A 6,000-nucleotide genomic window follows, 5' to 3' on the forward strand; every position below is an offset into this window, starting at 1 on the left:
ATCCTTAATTTAATCACATCTGCAAAGCTCCTTTTTGTCATATAAGATGACATTCATAGATTCCAGAAATTAAGCCCCAGACAACTTTGGGGGACATCATTCAGCCTACCACAGGAACTCAAGAGAGTTCTTCATAGATTTTGATTCATTGTCCTTGATCAGATATGTGCTTTGCAAATATTTTCTCCCTGTCCATTGCTTGTCTTTTCATTTTCTCAACATTATCTCTGGAAGAACACAATTTTAAAAATTTTATTTTAAGGAAGTCCAATTTATAGATTACATCAATTTTTTTTTCAATTGTGCTTTGTACTTTGTGTGTCCTACCTAAATGATCTTTGCACAAGCCAAGATCACAAAGATTTTCTCCTATATCAACTTCCAGGTATTTTATAGTTTTGGGTCTTACATTTGAGACTACAAGAATTTTGAGTTAATTTTTGTTAAGTAGTGTAAGATATGGGTTCAAGTTCATAACTCTGCATGTGGACAGTCAATTGTTCCAGCACCATTTGTTAAAAAGACTACTTTGTCCATTGAATTGCCTTTAAACCTTGTCAAAACCTGTTGACTATATCTAGTTATTTCTAAACTCTGTTACTTTCAAATGATCTGTGTCAGTCCTTTCACCAGCACTACATTATCTTGATTGCCATTGCTTTATAGTGAGTCTTAAAATTCGTTGGTGTGAATAATCCAATTTTGTACTTTTTTAAACTAATACTTTTGTTATTGCTTATTGTTTTGATTTTCTATTTTATACAAATACAATTGACTTTTTGTATACTAGTTTTATATCCTCTTCTAGAAGCTTTTTTGTAGATTCCTTGGGATTTTCTACATAGACAATAATGTTGCCTGTGAATATAGGCAGCTTTATTTTTTCCATCCCCATCTGAAGGCTTCTATACATTTCTTTGCCTTATTGCATTGACTAAGACTCAAATATGATGCCGAATGGGAGTAATTAGAGTAAACATTCTTATTGTGCTCCCAATCTTAGGGGGGAGCATTTAGTCTTTAATAATTAATTATGATGTTACAGTGGCCTTCCCTGGGGGCTCAATGGTAAAGAGTTACTTGCTAAGTCTGGAGACGAGGATTTGACCCCTGGATCAGGAAGATCCCCTGGAGAAGGAAGTGACAGCCCACTCCAGTATTCTTGTCTGGACAGAGGAGCTTGACAGGCTGCAGTCCATGGGGTCACAAAAGAATTGGACACAACTAAATGACTAAACAACAACAACCACCATGATGTTAGGAGCATTTTGCTGTTACTGTTGGTTTTGTAAATGCCTTTTTCAAGAACAGAAAGTTCCTTTTTAGTCTTAGCTTGTTGAGAGTTTTATTATGAACCAATGTGTGATTATGTGGTTTTGCTTCTTTAGACTTTTAATTTGATGGATAACATTGATTTATTTTTGAATGTGAGAGAACTTTGCATTGCCAGAATAAGCCTCACTTGGTTTCTTTATATATTGCTTGATCAATTGCTAATATTTTGTTGAATATTTTTCACACTGTGTTCATGAGGAATATTGGATTTTAGTTTAAAGTTTATTTTTTATACTGTTTTGTCTGGATTTGGTGTCAGGGTAGTACTGGCTGACATTATTAAATAATTTAAGAAGTATCCCCTCATTTTCTATTTTCTGGAAAAGTTTCTGTAGAACTGGTATTACATATTCCTTAAACTTTAGATAAAAGTTGAAAATGAATTCATGTGGCTTTAATTTGTGGGAAGATTTTCAAGTCAGAATTCCATTCAATTCATATTTAACAGATGTAGGACTTCTGGTTATTTCTTTTTTGAGTGAATTTTGGTAGTTTGTCTTTCAAGCAATATGTCTATTTTAGCTAAGTAGTGAAATTTATGGGCATGGTGTGTTATGTATTGTACCTTATTATCCTGTTAATATCTGTAGTATTCATTTTTCATATTTGCCTGATATTATATTATATAAAGTATCAAAATTTATTTAACTGTTCTGTTATTGTTGAACTTTTAGATTACTTTTGTTTTTCCATCATTATGAATATGATCAGTACATATATACATATACATCTTTGTAGGAATGTCTGACTTTTTTAGATAAGTCTTAGAAACATAGTTTATACTTGCATTTATCATACCACAAAAATTACCCCCAAACTCAGTGGTCTAAAGCAACAAACATTTTGTCTCCTTATTTCACTTCACAGACTGTTTCTTTGAGAGCTGTTTGTAAAAAATAGAACTATCATATGATCCAGCAATCCTACTCCTGGGCATATATTTGGAGAAAACCATAATTTGAAAAGGTACATGCACCCCAATGCACTGCAACACTATTTACAATAGTCAAGACATGGAAGCAACCTAAATGTCATTGACAGAGGAATGGATAAGGAAGTTGTGGTACATATATACAATGGAATATTACTCAGCTATTAAGAAGAATGAAATAATGCAATCTGCAACAATGTGGATGGACCTAGAGATTATCCTGCATACTAACTGAAGTAAATCAGACACAGAAAGGCAAATATTGTATGATATCTCTTATATGTGGAATCTAAAAAAAAGATACTAATGAACTTATTTACGAAATGAAAACAGACTCACAGACTTGTGAATACCAAAGGAGAAAGGTGGGGATGAGAGAGAAATTAGGAGTTTGGGATGAACAGATGTATATATACCACTATATAAAATAGATAACCAACAGGGACCTACCGTATAGTACAGGGAACTCTACTCAATATTCTGCAAAAACCCATATAGGAAAAGGATTTGAAAAAGAATATACACACAGATACATGTACACATATATATAAATATATACACATATGTATGTGAAACTGAATCACTTTGCTGTACACTTGAAACTAACACAACTTTGTAAATCAACTGTAATATAAAAACTAAATTAAAGAAAAAGGAGATCTGTTTGGCTTATAGAATCTCCCTGAAGTTCTGGTTTGAAAGAAATGGTGGCAGTGAAGATTCTTGAAGATGAAATAAACAGCAAACATTTACTATCTCACAGTTTGTGGAGGTCTAGAATCTGGACGTGGCTGGGCTGCACTATCTAGCTCAGTCTCTCCCATGGCTGCAATCAGTGTGTTAGCAGGAGCTACAGTTACCTTAAGGCTTGACATGGGGAGGATTTGCTTCCAGCTCACTTATATGATTGACAAATTTCATTCCTTCTAGGCCATGGACTGAGGGTCTCAGCTCCTTACTGGCTGACCATTGACCAGAGGCCACTCTCAATTCCCGTTAAGGCAGTTCACAATATGGCAGCTTACTTCTATCAGCAAAGCAAAGAAGTAAGAGATCAGGAGAGGGCCAGCAAGGCAGAAACCTCAAAATTTTTGTAACTTAATCTTGGAAGTGGCATCCCATCACTCTTGTTGTATTCTATTTATTAGAAATGAGTCTCCTTCTGACTTACTTTACTCTCTATGACAGCCTCTAGAGATGATCGTATTTCATTCCTCTTGTTGTTGTGGTTGTTTAGTCACTAAGTGGTGGCCAATGCTTTTGCGACCTCATGGACTGTAGCCCACAGGGCTCCTCTGTCCATGGGATTTCCCAGGCAAAAATACAGGAGTGGGTTGCCATTTCCTTCTCCAGGGGATCTTCCCAACCCAAGGATTAAATACACATCTCCTGAACTGGCAGGCAGTTTCTTTACCACTGATCTACCAGGGAAGCACTACTATATATATATATATATATATATATATATATATATATATATACATTACTATGTGTAAAATAGATAACTAGTGGAAAGCTGCTGATAGCACAGGGAGCTCGGCTAGGTGCTCTGTGATGAGCTAGAGGGGTAGGAATCTCAAGAGGAAGGGGAGAAGCCCAGACAAGTGCTCGGGGCTGGTGCACTGGGAAGACCCAGAGGAATTGGGTGGAGAGGGAGGTGGGAGGGGAGATCGGGATGGGTAATACATGTAAATCCATGGCTGATTCATGTCAATGTTTGACAAAAACCACTACAATAAAAAAAAAAAGAAAAAAAAGAGGAAGGGGAGATATGTAAACATAATAAGTGATTTACTACTTTGTTGTACAGGAAAAACTGACACAACATTGTAAAACAATTATATTCCAATTAAAAAAAAAAAGAAATGGGTCTCTAGGTCTGGGCCACACTCAAGGAGGGAAGATTACATAAGGACACAAATAAAAGGAGGTGAGAATGTTTAGAGAGCATGTTAGAGAGTGCCTAGCAAGGAATATTGGTTGAGAGGGTATGTAGAATCCTTTCACTGTTGGTTTGTTTGCAAAGAATTGTCATCATGGGTTCAATTCTACCTCTTCTTTTCCATAAAATTCTTCAAATTCATAATTCGTGAAGATATTTTAAAAATAAAGCAATGAGTAAATAGAAAACATTTTTAAAGTATGTACAAGATTTTAAAAAATAATGACTCAACAAACAGCCACATAATTACCTCTCAGTTTATTTTTATTTTATTTTAATTTTTTGAGGCAAGGAATATGACTTTATTCAGAAAGCCAGCAGGCCAAATAGATGACAGACTAATGTCTCAAAAAGAACAACTTCTTTTTTTAATTAATTTATTTTTATTTTTAAAATATGTATCCTTTTCCCTTCCTTCTGAGGGCTAACCACTATTTTATTTTGTGGCCGTTGTTTATTCCCTTAATTTTCTTTAAATTTAACACCGTATTTATATCTAACCAACATATTGTTTACTTTCATTTCCTTTTGAATTTTGTAGTGTGCTGCATACATTATTGTGATTTCTTTTATTTTTTTTTTTGTTTGCCAAAAGGGATACCTCTGAGATTATGTTGTTGCATGTAACTGCATCATATATTTTCTCTGCTATATATAATCCTATTTATGCATCTACTGTAATTTATTAATGCTTTCTACTAGTGGTTCAGTTCAGTTCAGTCGCTCAGTCGTGTCCAATGCTTTGTGACCCCATGAACTGCAGCACGCCAGGCCTCCCTGTCCATCACCAACTCCCGGAGTTTACTCAAACTCATGCCCATCTAGTCGGTGATGCCATCCTGCCATCTCATCCTCTGTCATCCCCTTCTCCTGCCCCCAATCCCTCCCAGCATCAGGGTCTTTCCCAATGAGTCAACTCTTTGCATGAGGTGGTCAAAGTATTAGAGTTTCAGCTTCAGCATCTGTCCTTCCAATGAACATCCAGGACTGATCTCCTTTAGGAGGGACTGGTTGGATCTCCTTGCAGTCCAAGGGACTCTCAAGAGTCTTTTCCAACACCATATAGACATTTGTAATAACTGAAATGTGCTTATGAATAGTCCTATATATCTATATGTCTCCAGGTGCACATATGTGCACAGGTTCTCCTTGGAGACAGATGTGGCCATCAATGGGTGTATGTTATGGGCTGAACTGTGTCTTCCTCAAATTCATATGTTGAAGTCTTAACCTCACAGGGTTTCCCAACCTTTTTGGCCCCACGGACTGATTTGATGGAAGACAATTTTTCCACGGACCGGGGATGGGGAGATGGTTTTGGAATGAATCAAGTACATTACATTTATTGCACACTTTATTTCTGTTTTTAACACATCAGGTCCACCTCAGATCATCAGGCATTAGATCCTGGATGTTGGGGACCCCTTCTCTGGCACTTCAGAATGTGACTGTATTTGGAGATAGAATCTTAAGGAGATGCCTATAACAAAATAAGGTCACTATGGTTGGCCCTAATCCAATATGACTAGTGTCTTTATTTATAAGAGAAGGAGATTAAGACACAGACAACAGACAGACTGAAGAGCAGCCATGTGAGAATGCAGGGAGAAGGTGGACACCTGCAAGCCAAGGAGAAGTTTCAGAAGAAACCGAACTTGCTAGTACCTTGATACTGAACTTCCAGCCTCCAGAACTATGAAAGGGGAGCTTTCTGTTGTTGAAGCCACTCAGCCTGTGGTATTTTGTTATGGCAGCCCTAGTAGACTTCCCTGGTGGCACAGATAGTAAAGAA

This window comes from Muntiacus reevesi, chromosome X, assembly GCF_963930625.1.
Source record: "Muntiacus reevesi chromosome X, mMunRee1.1, whole genome shotgun sequence".
Lineage (NCBI taxonomy): Eukaryota > Metazoa > Chordata > Mammalia > Artiodactyla > Cervidae > Muntiacus > Muntiacus reevesi.